Below are 16,444 nucleotides of genomic sequence, written 5' to 3' on the forward strand. Positions count from 1 at the left end.
TTCTCTGATTATTCTGTTGTTAAAGTGTTCAGTTTTGGCGATAGTTCTGGTCTTTTTAAAAAATGTCAGAGGTGTGGTGAGGGTTCCAAACTGGCGAGCTGTATTCTAGAATTGGTCTAGCAAATGTTTTATATGCTCTGGTTAGTAGTGTAGTGTTTTTGGAAAAGAAGCTACGCAAGATTAGATTTACAACTCTTAGAGCCTTTTTTGCTATGTATTTGCAGTGGGCTTTGGCACTTAGATCATTTGACATGAAAACTCCAAGGTCTTTAACGGGATGGGGGTCATCTGTGAGGTAATGTCCATCAAGCGAGTACTTAGTGTTTGGGTTCTTTTTTCCTATATGTAAGACTGAGCATTTGCTGGTTGAGATTTGGAGTTGCCAAGTTTTAGACCAAGCGGTTAGATGATCAAGGTCTTTTTGAATGATAGTTGTATTATCAGTGGTGTTAAATAGAATTCTGGCAGTGGTGGTGGTGGGGGAGTCCCTGGCCCCATGTTCCCCCGCCGCCCCTTTGCATGCACATGCCAAGCAAGAGAGGGAAGAGGAGTTCCAAGCCAGCTGTGTTGCCCCCCCCCAGGTGCAAACCCAGGATCTCCAGCAAGGAGGATCTGGGGGGGAGCCCTCCAAACACCCTAAGCCCCTAAGTGGGGGTGTGTGTGTGAAGAAGGGGGTTTGCATTGCAAGACCCAAGCTGGAAAATTAAGGTTTTCCAAGAAGGGAGAAGCCAGTGCAGTTGCCAGGGTGGCATTTGCACAATCTGCTTGGTGAGTGTGCGTCCATTGTGCTCCGGAATCCATCCATCGGTCCTAGGAGGCTGACTGACCCAGGATGTCGTGTTCAGACAACGTTGCTCAACCTGAAGCTTGTTAAAAGAGACAGCCAGCCTAGAAGGAAGGAGACGTTTCCTGACAGCGAGAGCAATTAATCCATGGGATAGCGTTCCTGAAATTGGGGGTGCAACATCACTGGAGGTTTTCAAGAATAGGCTGGACCCCCATTTCACTGGGATGGTATAGTATAGAATCTCCTGCCTTGAGCAGGGGGTTGGACTAGATCAGGGGTCTCCAACCTTGGCAACTTTAAGACTTGTGGACTTCAACTCCCAGAATTCCTCAGCCAGCTGAAAGTTGAAGTCTTAAGGTTGCCAAGGTTGGAGACCCCTGGACTAGAAGACCTCCGAGGTCCCTTCCAACCCTATGATTCTATGAATCTCAACGGCCAAAATTCTCCACCAAGTATGGATGGACTTCAACTCCCAGAATTCCTCACTCAACATGCCTGGGCTTCGATTCCCGGAATTTTGGGAATTGGAAGTCGACGCGCTTTAAAAGTGCTGAGGTTAAGAAACGCTGCGTTTAAGCTGCAATCTGATTTCTTTGGCTTTCCATGTTAAGGAAATCCGGGCATTACCGTTTGCTCACCTCGTTTTCGGTACATTATGGGTGAACATTGCCTTTGTCAAAAATGCACGGATTTTTCATTTATAATCCAAAATGTTGTCAGGAATATTTCGTTGGCTGTCAGGAGAAGAAATCCATAAATAAATAAATCCATAAATACCCTAAAAGATCTAAAAGGCTCGATATTTTGAGTCTTTGGTAGTTTCCTGTGGAAAACCCTTTTTGCCTTCTATTATTATGCGTAATGGTATCTGCATAGTCCTAGTATTCCTCCCCAAACATCTGCCCCCTCATGGACAAAAAAATATCTTGATCGTGATTTTTTAAAAATCTGAGAATGGGCTCTTTTCCACTTCAGATACACTGGCCCCATTTAGAGAACAGTGAGAAAATGGAGGCACAATATCCAGCAAGCGAGGGAGCTGGAAAAGGAAGCTGTGGGGAGATTTGAGCAGGAACTGGACATATGACGACCTTACATATACGACCTTACAGACGACCCCCATCCCGTTAAAGACCTTGGAGTCTTCATGTCAAATGATCTAAGTGCCAAAGCCCACTGCAACTACATAGCAAAAAAAGCTCTAAGAGTTGTAAACCTAATTTTGCGTAGCTTCTTTTCCAAAAACACCACACTACTAACCAGAGCATATAAAACATTTGCTAGACCAATTCTAGAATACAGCTCACCTGTTTGGAACCCTCACCACATCTCTGACATCAATACAATTGAACGTGTCCAGAAATATTTTACAAGAAGAGTTCTCCATTCCTCTGAAAACAACAAAATACCTTATCCCACTAGACTTGAAATCCTAGGCTTAGAAAACTTGGAACTCCGTCGCCTTCGACAAGACCTAAGTTTAACTCACAGAATCATTTATTGTAATGTCCTTCCTGTCAAAGACTACTTCAACTTTAATTGCAATAATACAAGGGCAACCAATAGATTTAAACTTAATGTCAACCGCTTTAATCTAGATTGCAGAAAATATGACTTCTGCAACAGAATCATCAGTGCTTGGAATACTTTACCTGACTCTGTGGTCTCTTCCCATAATCCTAAAAGCTTTAACCAAAAACTTTCTACTATTGACCTCACCCCATTCCTAAGAGGACCATAAGGGGCGTGCATAAGCGCACAAACGTGCCTACCGTTCCTGTCCTATTGTTTTTCTTTTCTTCTTCCTATATATATCATAATCCTTATGATTTATATTGATATATTATCATCAATTGTGTTGTAAATGTTGTACCTTGATGAACGTATCTTTTCTTTTATGTACACTGAGAGCATATGCACCAAGACAAATTCCTTGTGTGTCCAATCACACTTGGCCAATAAAATTCTATTCTATTCTATTCTATTCTATGTTTATATGTGTATATACTATATAATCTTTTTGTATTATGTTGTGACAAAAAAATAAAATAAAATAAAATAAAATAAATAAAATGATGATGGAAGAGAAGACCATGGGTTCAGATGTCCAGCATTGGCACTTCAGGAATATCCACTACCAGGAGGTTAAGGGGCCCCGAGAGATTTGCAGCCATCTCCATCACTTTTGCCACGGGTGGCTGCAGCCAGAAAGACACACAAAGGCCCAGATGTTGGACCTGGTGGTTCTGGAGCAATTCCTGGCTCTTCTGCCCCCAGAGATGGAGAGCTGGGTGCGGGAGTGTGGAGCAGAGACCAGCTCCCAGGCGGTGGCCCTGGCTGAAGGCTTCCTCCTGAGCCAAGCAGAGGAGCAGAAGGAGCAGGGAGAACAGCAGGTGAGAGAATCTTAACGCTGGCATTCTAAAGAGGACCCAAAGTAATAAGCAATTTCAATCCTTTGTTTGAATTTTGGATTCTTGAACTCTTTTCTATCAAGAATTCTCTGGCATTATACAGCATTCAAGAGTTACCTAATGTTTTAGACAAATTTGTCCAATCCTCTTTCTAGAGTTTTTAGGGCAATTTAGGCAGGGGTGAAATGTAAAATTTGTTACTACCGGTTCTCTGGGCATGGCTTGGGGTGGGGTGGGGTGTTTAATGTGACAGGGTGGGCGTGGCCAACTTTTTTTTTAAATATTATTTTTAAAAGCATTTTTTCTGCAAGTTCTTTGGCCAAAGGGGTTGTAAAAAAATACTTTTAAAGGGTTCTGGCGATCAGGCAACTCAGCTGGGATCTCCAGAGGAACCTTTTAAAAGGTTGTAGAAAAAATGCTTTTAAAGTGTTCTGACGATCCCAGCTGAGTTGCCTGATCGCTAGAACCCTTTAAAAGCATTTTTTTACAACCTCTTTGGCCAAAGAGCTTGCAGAAAACATGCTTTTAAAAGGTTCTGATGATCCCAGCTGAGCCGCGCGATCATCAAAGGCTTTTTTTTTTTACTTTTATAAAGCATTTTTTTGGCCGAAGAAAAAATGCTTTTAAAAGTAAAAAAACAAAAAACCCTCTTATGATCGTGCGGCTCAGCTGGGCATGGGGGGGAGACAGGGATTTTTGCTATCGGTTCTCTTAACCATCCGCCGCCATCGCTTCCGGATCGGGCGATCCTGTCCAAACCGGGAGCATTTCACCCCTGAATTTAGGGCAATTATTTTATTGCTGGATCCAATCTGGGTCGGTCACCGGGACCAGAGGTTTTTTCTTCCAAGCTTTTTGGACTTTTATTGTCCTCTTCCGTTCCCCTCCATGGGGATTCAAACTTGTGAGCAGAGAATGAGAATCCATTTCTTGTGTGTGCTTCTCTCATTTTTTCTTCCTTGGACCGTTTAGGGGCAAGAATCCTTTTTTCAGATGGTCCCAAAATGTTCCAAGGGAAGGAGGAATCCTTCAAATCTTTCTCCAGAGCTTGGAACCTCCCAAGATGATCAAAATTCTGATATCGTACTAGGTAAGGGACTGGTTTTCCAAACAAAGTGACGTTCCCCAGATAGATTCCGCTATCACTTATCCTTTGCCTCTTCTTCTTAGGTGTTAATTACGTTTTGACAAATTCTTCCTTTGTTTTTCTATTTCTGATAGGGATTGGAACTACATCATGGGCAGCTTTGGGATTATCTCCCTTGCCTGGTGGACTCAAGACACTGACAGAAGCTCCAACTCAGGTAGGAAAAGAAGCATCAAAGAAGATGCAGGGCACCACCTGAAGGCCTCCTGTGTCCACCTGAAGATAAGCATATTTCTTTTCCAAGGAAATGGAACAATTTGGGTTAAAACCGGGGCCGGGATAGCTCAGGCAATAGAGAAGCCTGTTATTAGAACACAAAGCCTGCAATTACTGCAGGTTCGAGCCCGGCCCAAGGTTGACTCAGCCTTCCACCCTTTATAAGGTAGGTAAAATGAGGACCCAGATTGTTGGGGGGGCAATAAGTTGACTTTGTAAAAAATATACAAATAGAATGAGACTATTGCCTTATACACTGTAAGCCGCCCTGAGTCTTCGGAGAAGGGCGGGGTATAAATGTAAACAAAAAACAAAACAAAACAAAACCAGTGATCAGTTTAGCATCTCTTTTAAGATTATTGTGGAGATGGACTGGGATTTTTAAAGTCTACACTAACATTTCTCAACCTTAGCAACTTTAAGACATAACATAACATAACATAACATAACATAACATAACATAACATAACATAACATAACATAACATCAGAGTTGGAAGGGACCTTGGAGGCCTTCTAGTCCAACCCCCTGCCCAGGCAGGAAACCTACACCATCTCAGTCAGATGGTTATCCAACATTTTCTTAAAAATTTCCAGTGTTGGAGCATTCACAACTTTTGAAGGCAAGTCGTTCCACTTATTAATTGTTCTAACTGTCAGGAAATTTCTCCTTAGTTCTAAGTTGCTTCTTTCTTTGATCAGTTTCCACCCATTGCTTCTTGTTCTACCCTCAGGTGCTTTGGTGAACAGTCTGACTCCCTCTTCTTTGTGGCAGCCCCTAAGATATTGGAACACAGCTATCATGTCTCCCCTAGTCCTTCTTTTTGTTAAACTAGACATACCCAGTTCCTGCAACCGTTCTTCATATGCTTTATCCTCCAGTCCCCTAATCATCTTTGTTGCTCTTCTCTGCACTCTTTCTAGAGTCTCAACATCTTTTTTACATCGTGGCGACCAAAACTGGATGCAATATTCCAAGTGTGCCTTACCAAGGCATTATAAAGTGGCACTAACACTTCACGTGATCTTGCGGACTTCAACTCCCAGAATTCCTCAGTGGGCTTTGCAGGCCTGCTGGGGAATTCTGGGAGTGAAAGTTCACATGTCTTAAAGTTACTAAGGTTGAGAAACACTGGTCTACGCTGACAGATCTTTGACAATTTCAACCCCTCCCCAAAAATTCAGAACGGTTCAGTTCTTCTGTGGTAGTTTACTTCATGTTGAATTTGACTACTGAGATAATCTGACTCTAGGGGGCGGTGCTCATCTCCGTTTCAAAGCCAAAGAGCCAGCGCTGTCCAAAGACATCTCGTGGTCATGTGGCCAGCATGACTCAACGCCAAAGGCGCACAGAACGCTGTTACCTTCCCACCAAAGGTGGTCCCTATTTTTCTACTTGCATTTTTTATGTGCTTTCGAACTGCTAGGTTGGCAGAAGCTGGGACAAGTAACGGGAGCTCACCCCGTTATGCGGCACTAGGGATTCGAACCGCTGAACTGCCAACCCTTTTGATTGACAAGCTCAGCGTCTTAGCCACTGAGCCATTCCTTAATCCCGTGAAGAGACTCAGGATGACTCCTCCCAGACTCAGAGTATAAGATGGAGGGGAGGAAGAACACAGTCGAGTTCATAAGATTTGGTTCGGATAGTCTCTCTCAATTGAATATGGCTCTAATCTTCCCTGCTCCTGTCTTATAAGTCTGACACATGAATATGTTAAGCATGAGAAAGATTGATCTGAAGGGTGATCTTCCCCCTATCTATTGCCTAAAATGTCAAGATCCCACCACCATCACCTCTCTTTTTGCAAACACCACAAAGTATTGAAGCCTCTGATTCTTGTATTTTCAAGGCCCATCGTTGCCTATTGCCCTAGAAAATACCATGTGGCTTTCTCTGAATTGTTTTCAAAGTTCTTCAGAATCAATACAGATGATCAGTACAGTATCAGCCCAAACATTTCATCTGCCCATGGCTGTAAGCTATGTCGTATCTTCTCACCTAAAAGCTTATTTCATTGTGATTTCCTGCTTTGGGCACGTATTAATTAGAATAGAATAGAATAGAATTTTTATTGGCCAAGTGTGATTGGACACACAAGGAATTTGTCTTGGTGCATATGCTCTCAGTGTACATAAAAGAAAAGATACGTTCATCAAGGTACAACATTTACAACACAATTGATGGTCAATATAGCAATATAAATCATAAGGATTGCCAGCAACAAGTTATAGTCATACAGTCATAAGTGGAAAGAGATTGGTGATGGGAACTATGAAACGATTAATAGTAGTGCAGATTCAGTAAATAGTCTGACAGTGTTGAGGGAATTCTTTGTTTAGCAGAGTGATGGCCTTCGGGAAAAAACTGTTCTTGTGTCTAGTTGTTCTGGTGTGCAGTGCTCTATAGCGTCGTTTTGAGGGTAGGAGTTGAAACAGTTTATGTCTAGGATGCGAGGGATCTGCAAATATTTTCACGGCCCTCTTCTTGATTCATGCAGTATACAGGTCCTCAATGGAAGGCAGGTTGGTAGCAATTATTTTTTCTGCAGTTCTAATTATCCTCTGAAGTCTGTGTTTTTCTTGTTGGGTTGCAGAACCCAACCAGACAGTTATAGAGATGCAAATGACAGGCTCAATAATTCCTCTGTAGAATTGGATCAGCAGCTCCTTGGGCAGTTTGAGCTTACTGAGTTGGCGCAGAAAGAACATTCTTTGTTGTCCTTTTTTAATGATGTTTTTGATGTTAGCTGTCCATTTGAGATTTTGTGATACGATAGAACCCAGAAATTTGAAGGTTTCTACTGTTGAAACTGTGTTGTCAAGTATTGTGAGAGGTGGAAGTATGGAAGGGTTTCTCCTAAAGTCTACCACCATTTCTACGGTTTTGAGTGTGTTCAGTTCCAGATTGTTTTGGTTGCACCACAAGGCTAGTCGTTCGACCTCTTGTCTATATGCGGATTCGTCATTGTCTCGAATGAGACCAATCACTGTTGTGTCATCTGCGAACTTCAGTAGCTTAACAGATGGATCATTGGAGATGCAGTCATTGGTATACAGAGAGAAGTGGGGAGAGCACACAGCCTTGGGGGGGCCCTGTGCTAATTGTACAGGTATTTGATGTGATCTTGCTTAGCTTCACCTGCTGCTTCCTGTTTGTTAGGAAGCTTGTGATCCACTTACAAGTCTGTTCCGGTACATGTTAAGAAGAAGAACATGCAAATCCTTCCTAAGGTGTTTTTTTTTTATTAGGAATGGGGTGAGGTCAATAGTAGACAGTTTTTGGTTGAAGATTTTGGGATTTTGAGTAGAAACTATGGAGTCAGGTAATGAGTTCCAAGCATTAACAACTCTGTTGCAGAAGTCATATTTTCTGCAATCAAGTTTGAAGCGGTTGACATTAAGCTTGAATCTATTTTTCGCTCTTGTATTGTTGCGATTGAAGCTGAAGTAGTCATTTACAGGAAGGATATTGCAATAGATGATTTTGTGTGTTAAACACAGGTCATGTCGAAGTCGACGAAGTTGTAAGTTTTCTAACAACCAGGATTTCAAGCCTGGTGGCATAAGGTATTTTGTTTTTTTCGGAGGAGCGAAGAACTCTTCTAGTAAAATATTTCGGGACGCGTTCTATTGTATTTATGTCAGAGATGTGGTATGGGTTCCAGACTGATGAGCTGTATTCAAGAATAGGTCTGGCAAATGTTTTGTATGCTCTAGTTAGTCGTGTAGAGTTTTTGGAAAAGAAGCTACGTAAAATTAGGTTTACTACTTAATTCTTAATTCTCGGTTACTTTTGTTTCTCCAGGGTCGTGTGTCCTTTGAGGAGGTGGCTGTCTATTTCTCCAAGGAGGAATGGTCTCAGCTGGATTCTCACCAGAAAGCCCTACATGGGGAAGTGATGCAGGAGAATTCCAGGAACATAGCTTCTCTGGGTAAGAACCTCTGCTGGACCATCAAATACTTCAAGGAGACATTTTGTGGTGGAATATAACTTCCTGATACCCAGTCATACTTCATCTCTTCTGTGGATGAAAGGGAACCTGTTCTAAGTAAAGGAAGAGTTAAACAGCTCTACGTCACGCTTGCTTCCGTTCAAAACCCAAGAAAGAAAACCCCCAACTCCATTGAGATGGAGAAGAGGTACTTTTTCTGGGTTTGAAGGGATAGCAGCAAAAGCAAGGCAAGATCTGATTCAAAAGGTGTGAAAGTTACAGATTAGTAGAAAGTTTCCCCAAATCTCTCCCCCAACCCAGGGTCCAGCACTGAGGGTCCAATCAACGTCCAGTATGATGTTATGTGAAGCTCATCTTCAGGTATTTCACCCATCTGGAGTCCTAGGACGGTTGGCCTTGACAGGATGTAAACAACTCCACTCAGCAGCACAATCATTCTTGAGAGCAAACCTCCCTTTCAGTTCACACGGGACTTCACCTCCCCAGCTCACTTCCCCAACCCAAATACTATGCCCTCCTTCCCCGTTACTTTGGCAGCCTATAGCAAGGTTGCAGCAAACTTGAACCCCATGCTTCGAAGGCCCACTGCCATGTGCATACACCTCTAGGAAATTCACTGAGACTGAACAGAAGTGGACGATATGAGAGAAAGAGGCGTATGCAGTGCGGTGGGCCCTACTTACTTGGCAGCATTTCCTGGAAGGGGCAAGGGCCCCGTTTGAGGTATGGACTGACCATAAAAATCTGGAAGCCCTGAAAACTCCGTGCGGGCCATCCCCTAAACAAATCGGTTGGGCTCTCTAATTATGTTCGGTAATGGTGTTAAGTATTCTCCTTAACAAGTATTTTAGTTCCTGTTCCTGTCACCGATGACAAACATTGGTGACGCTTAATTGAAGGCCTTGCTGTTCTTTTGCATTTTTAAAAATCTAATTCTCAATTCTGGAGAAACTTTTTATTTATTTATTTGTTTATATGCTGCCTATCCCCCAAATAGGATGATGCACAGGTACCGTATATGTGGTACCTTGCTCAATAGTCGTACCTGTGAGAGGGATGTTGGAGTCCTAGTGGACAACCATTTAGATATGAGCCAGCAGTGTGCAGCAACTGCCAGAAAAGCCAACACAGTTCTGGGGTGCATAAACAGAGGGATAGAATCAAGATCACGTGAAGTGTTAATACCACTTTATAATGCCTTGGTAAGGCCACACTTGGAATATTGCATTCAGTTTTGGTCGCCACGATGTAAAAAAGATGCTGAGACTCTAGAAAGAGTGCAGAGAAGAGCAACAAAGATGATTAGGGGACTGGAGGCTAAAACATATGAAGAAGGGTTACAGGAACTGGGTATGTCTAGTTTAATGAAAAGAAGGACTAGGGGAGACATGATAGCAGTGTTCCAATATCTCAGGGGTTGCCACAAAGAAGAGGGCGTCGGGCTGTTCTCCAAAGCACCTGAGGGTAGAACAAGAAGCAATGGGTGGAAACTGATCAAGGAAAGAATCAACTTAGAACTAAGGAGAAATTTCCTGACAGGTAGAACAATTAATCAGTGGAACGACTTGCCTGCAGAAGTTGTGAATGCTCCAACACTGGAAATTTTTAAGAAAATGTTGGATAGCCATTTGTCTGAAATGGTGTAGGGTTTCCTGCCTGGGCAGGGGATTGGACTAGAAGGCCTCCAAGGTCCCTTCCAACTCTGTTGTTGTTATTGTTATTGTTATTGACTCTGGGCCGATTACAGATCATAAAAGGTTAAATAGAAAAACAATTACAAATTTAAAACTATGCAAAAAACCAAAACCAAAGAGATGGTCTACAGGAGGATGAGGTCTTCTTTCTTCGTCAACCACCTCCAAAAGGGAGTGCCTTCCTCGGGACCCAAGTCAACCAGCAAAACGAAGTTTGAATATCTTTCTGGAAGGCCAAAAGAATGGGATTAGTTCTCACATCCAATGGTAAAGTTTTTTTTTAATTTGCATTTATATCCCGCCCTTCTCCGAAGACTCAGGGCGGCTTACACTATGTTAGCAATAGTCTTCATCCTATTTGTATATTTATATACAAAGTCAACTTATTGCCCCCAACAATCTGGGTCCTCATTTTACCTACCTTATAAAGGATGGAAGGCTGAGTCAACCTTGGGCCTGGTGGGACTAGAACCTGCAGTAATTGCAGGCAGCTGTGTTAATAACAGACTGTCTTACCAGTCTGAGCCACAGAGGCCCTGTATTCCACAGAGTCAAGGTTATAATGGAAAAGGTTCTTCTCAACCATGCCTCCCAGATCCTTTAGCGGATGGGGTCCGCAGCATGCCTCTTCTGCTGGCGTGAATGAAGTGGGCTAGTCCCTTTGGGGTAAGATGGCTCCTCAGGTACCTTGGACCACTTTTCAGTATTTTGAATTAATAGGTCAACTGTTGTAGGCTGTTTCTTCAACAGAGATGTGGTTAAAGCAAGAAGAGAATGAATACCAAACAGCACATGGTTCAAGATGTGATAAAAAGAATGGCTAACAAATTAGACCTAATTGGTTGTGACCTCTCCCATTTTCTCATTCGGCATCCTGGAATAGCAATAGCAACAGGACTTATATACCACTTCATAGTGCTTTAAAGCCCTCTCTAAGTCAACATACTACCCCGGGTCCTCATTTTCATGACCTCGGAAAGATGGAAGGCTGAGTCAACCTTGAGCCAGTGAGGATCGAACTCCTGGCGGTCAGCTGAATTAGTTTGTTAATATTAAAAGCTTGTTTCCCTTCATTCTTCTTTTATCCCCCTGACCTTTGCTCAGTTTGATAAGAATGGATAAAAAAATAAAAATATTGAAATATTGGCCACAACAGAATAGAATAGAATAGAATTTTTTATTGGCCAAGTGTGATTGGACACAAAAAGAATTTGTCTTGGTGCATATGCTCTCAGTGTACATAAAAGAAAAGATACGTTCATCAAGGTACAACATTTACAATACAATTGATGGTCAATATATCAATATAAATCATAAGGATTGCCAGCAACAAAGTTACAGTCATACAGTCATAAGTAGAAAGAGATGGGTGATGGGAACTATGAGAAGATCAATAGTAGTGCAGATTTAGTAAATAGTCTGACAGTGTTGAGGGAATTATTTGTTTAGCAGAGTGATGGCCTTCGGGAAAAAACTGTTCTTGTGTCTAGTTGTTCTAGTGTGCAGTGCTCTATAGCGTCGTTTTGAGGGTAGGAGTTGAAACAGTATGTTTCAACATACTGTTTCAACATAAACAAGTATGTTCCTGTCAAGGTACCGATTAATGAGCCAAGCAAATCAGAACTCCAAGGCGGGAAACTTCCTTAAAGAACCTCTTTATTGGGTAAATCATATTGGCACGCTTAAATGCAAAACTCTAAATATTCCCCAGGGTTTCAGTATAATTAAAATAGTAAATGATCCCCTCCCCAAATGTCACTGGTCACATTGTCCAATTGAGTTAATTGGCAGGCTCCTTAGGCACTCCTCTCCATCATCTGACACCTGCGGAGATGACCTTGGTTCCCACAAGATAGATCAGTGTTGTGTCTGGCAATGCATTCCAACCTCCTCCCCCCTCCCCTCATGGTGTGGCAGCTGAGAACCATGAAAATAGCGTCAGGCCTGTGTCAGGCCTGGAAACCATACTACGCTGTAGGTTTCCAGACGCTGCCACATTTCTCCCTTGAGGGGAAGAAGGGGGGTTGAGGGGTATGGTAACATTCTTCAAGCGGTCAAGGTTGGATTGTGTTCACATCTGCAGAAGGAGTGGCAAGAAGAGGTTTCGAATAAAATGGAAGAACATTGGACCATGTGACTGGCAAAGGGGCTAGAGGGGTGGGACTCTTCGGGTTTGCATACTGGGAAAAGAATCCGGAAGTTTCAGTTTTGGAATTTCACTCATCGTGTGCCAGTTTCCTTATGCTAGTAAAGAACTTTGAAAGACAATGGCTTCTGAATTTTTTTTGTGCAGAAGAGGTTTTTCTGGAACCCTGTCACCCTGTTCGGTTTGAAGTTGACAGGTCCTTTATTTCAAAATCATTTTAAGTTTCTTTCCTTCTGCTCCTAAAATGTAAACCATATGTTGTGGTTTATGCACCAAGACAAATTCCTTGTGTGTCCAATCACACTTGGCCAATAAAAAATTCTATTTTATTCTACAAGTTGGATTATAGCCTCTATCAGAAATCCATGTTTGATCAATTTTTGCTCAGGTTATTTTACATTGGTCAAACTAACTTTTCAAAAACCCAGAGAATCCAATCAAATTTCAGCAAGCAAGTCGTAACCACAACCTTACTTTGGTTTTATTTCCTTTCCACAGCCTTCCCTAATTCTAATTCTTTATTTTCCTCTCAAGGAAGTGATGGCCAGGATGAAGTGGTTCAGGACGGAGAAGGGAAAGAGGAGTTTAAAAATTGGGCAGAGTCCAGAATTCCTGAGAAGAACAAGTCAATACATAGGAATAAGAAACCATCATCCACGTGTGTGCAGAATGAAAATACTCTTGGCCACCAAAATCCCAAAGGAAAAATAAGGACAAAGGATTTAGAGAAAAGTGTGAAAGTACCAAAAGACCATTTAAATTTAGATATGCGCAGCAGAACCAACGTTAGAGGAGAGCAAAATGGGTACCGGGAGAAAGAAAAAAGTTTGAGCTGGAGAATCAAAATGGGAGAGAAGCCATATAAATGCACGGAGTGTGGGAAAACTTTCAGCAAGAGCAGTTCCCTCACTTGCCACAAAAGGATCCACACAGGGGAAAAACCCTATCAATGCGTGGACTGTGGGAAGAGCTTCAGCAAAAGCAATCACCTCCTTTCTCATAAAAGGATCCACACGGGGGGAAAACCCTATCAATGTACTGACTGTGGAAAGAGCTTCAGGTGGAGCAGTCAGCTGACTTCTCATAAAAGGGTCCATTCTGGTGTGATACCCTACAAATGCACCGAGTGCGGAAAGAGCTTCCAGGAAAACGGATCTCTTACTTCACACAAGAGAATCCACACAGGGGAGAAGCCATATCAATGCACAGAATGTGGGAAAATATTTCGGAAAAGCAGTTAAACACTTCCCACCAAAGGATCCACACAGGAGAAAACCCTACAAATGTACAGACTGGAAGAGCTTTAGTCAAAGCAGTAACCTTATTTCACATAAAAGGAGCCATTCAGGAAAACCCTATCAATGCGTGGACTGTGGGAAGAGCTTCAGCAAAAGCAATCACCTCCTTTCTCATAAAAGGATCCACACGGGGGGAAAACCCTATCAATGTACTGACTGTGGAAAGAGCTTCAGGTGGAGCAGTCAGCTGACTTCTCATAAAAGGGTCCATTCTGGTGTGATACCCTACAAATGCACCGAGTGCGGAAAGAGCTTCCAGGAAAACGGATCTCTTACTTCACACAAGAGAATCCACACAGGGGAGAAGCCATATCAATGCACAGAATGTGGGAAAATATTTCGGAAAAGCAGTTCGCTTACTTCCCACCAAAGGATCCACACAGGAGAAAAACCCTACAAATGTACAGACTGCGGAAAGAGCTTTAGTCAAAGCAGTAACCTTATTTCACATAAAAGGAGCCATTCAGGGGGAAAACCCTATAAATGTATGGAATGTGGGAAAAGTTTCATGTGGAACAGTCAGCTTACATCACATAAGAGCGTCCATACAGGGGAAAAACCCTATAAATGTGTAGACTGCAGGAAAAGCTTCAGCAACAGCAGTCACCTGACTTCCCACAAAAGGATTCATTCGGGAGAGAAACCATATAAATGTCTGCAGGGTGGAAAGAGCTTCCGTGAAAATGGGTCTCTGACTTCCCACAAAAGGATCCACCTAGAAGAAAAACCATGTCAATGTGTGGAATGTGGGAAAATATTTCAAAGGAAAAGTTCCTTTGTTTCTCATAAATGTACCCGTACCGAAGAGAAATCCTATAAATGTCTGGACTGTGGGAAAATATTCCGAAAAAGCAGTTTCCTGATTTCCCACAAAAGAATCCACACGGGGGAGAAACCATTTAAATGCCTCGAGTGTGGGAAGAGCTTCCGCGAAAATGGATCTCTGACTTCCCATAAAAGGATCCACTCGGGCGAGAAGCCCTATCAATGCACGGAGTGTGGGAAATGCTTCTGGAGGAGCAGTTCGCTTTGTTCGCACGGAAGAATCCACACGGGGGAAAAGCCTTACAAATGCACCGAGTGTGGAAAAAGCTTCCGTGAAAATGGATCGCTTACGTCCCATAAGAGGATCCACACCGGGGAAAAACCTTACAAGTGCCCAGAGTGTGGAAAGAGATTCAATACAAGCAGTAATCTTTCCTCCCATAGAAGGATCCACTCCAAGGAGAAACTTTATAAGTGCATGGAGTGTGGAAAGAGCTTTACTCAGGGTGCTTGCCTTATTTCTCACAAAAGAATCCACAGAGGGCAGAAACCTTATAAATGTGCGGAGTGTGGAAAAAGTTTCAGATGGAGCAGTCACCTTACTTCCCATAAAAGGATCCACACAGGGGAGAAGCCATATAAGTGCCGGGAATGTGGAAAAATATTCCGGATAAGCAGTTCCCTAACTTCCCACAAACGGATCCATACTGGGGAAAAACCATATAAATGCAAGGATTGTGGAAAGAGCTTCCGAGAAAACGGGTCCCTCACGGTTCATAAAAGGATCCACACAGGGGAGAAACCCTATAAATGCACCAAGTGTGGGAAAAGCTTCCGAAAGAGCAGTAACCTAACTTCCCACATAAGGATCCACTCAGGTGAGAATCTATAAAAATACTAAATTCACGGTATTCCTTCTGTGTATGTTTGAACCATGAAACTGCATTGATCCCGAGTGTCTGTGGAGATTCTCAGTCATCCAAAGGTGCTTTCTTTCAAAAGGCAACTGGACTTTCTTTGGTTTTCCTTGAAGATGTTTTGCTTCTCATCCAGGAATCTTCATCCGTTCGGAACTGATAAATAAATTTCTTGGATGAGAAGCAAAATGTTTTCAAGAAAAAAAAAACTGTAGTCCAGTTGTCTTTTGAAAAAAGGCACCTTTGGGATTGACCCTGAGTGCTGAATTTTATCTACCTTAACCCTTTCCTAAAATTTGATCAATTATTCCTATGTCTATTGTGTTTTTGCTTCCTGCTCCCATCTCTTTTCTTACTAATCATTTTTAATCTAGCCATGTTCCCCTGTGCTGGGAAAAAGAGAAAATCACCCTGTACCGATAATAATTCACCACTCTATAAAAAAAGATGTTGAGACTCTAGAAGGAGCAAGAAGATTAGGGGACTGGAGGCTAAAACACACAATGAATGGTTGCAGGAATTAAGTATGGTGGTAAGGAGAAATTTTCTGACGGGGAGAGCAATCAACCAATGGAACAGCTTTTGCCTTCAGAAGTTATGGGAGCTTCATCACTGGAAGCTTTCAAGAAAAGATTGGACTGCCATCTGTCAGAAATGGTGTAGGGTCTCCTGCTTGAGCGGGGGGTTGGATTAGATGGCCTATAAGGACCCTTCCAATTCTGTTAATCTGTTAATTAAAAGAGAGGTTTAACTCAGCGGGTTTGTTCTTTAAATTTCCAATAATTTCCTTTCCCAAGAAGAGGATCTCCAAGAAAATGAACCTGATCAGGAGGCTGTTGTGCCAGCATCACAAACGCTCAAGAATGAACTGAGAAAAAAAGACATTGGGAAATCAGTGTGGACCCTGAAGTAAAATTAGGAAAATTTCAACAACATGTAGAAGAAATCCTTCGGGGTCTTTTTCTAACCTGCTACAGCCCTGGAATCCTGAATGGTAGACAGAATTAGGAAAGGAGAATCACAATTGCTCAGTACATCATCATAGCACCAGTGAAGGAGAATAGCTGTACTGTAACTTTAATAGCATTGATGATGTTACCTAGTTTAA

At 42.4% G+C, this 16,444-nt stretch overlaps 1 pseudogene; it reads left to right on the top strand.

Annotated features, from left to right (window-relative positions):
• The first annotated feature begins 2,880 nt into the window (after nt 1-2,880).
• Nucleotides 2,881-15,311, top strand: LOC131193667 (zinc finger protein 420-like; annotated as a pseudogene).
• The last annotated feature ends 1,133 nt before the right edge of the window (nt 15,312-16,444 follow it).

Source organism: Ahaetulla prasina, chromosome 2 (genome assembly GCF_028640845.1).
Source record: "Ahaetulla prasina isolate Xishuangbanna chromosome 2, ASM2864084v1, whole genome shotgun sequence".
Lineage (NCBI taxonomy): Eukaryota > Metazoa > Chordata > Lepidosauria > Squamata > Colubridae > Ahaetulla > Ahaetulla prasina.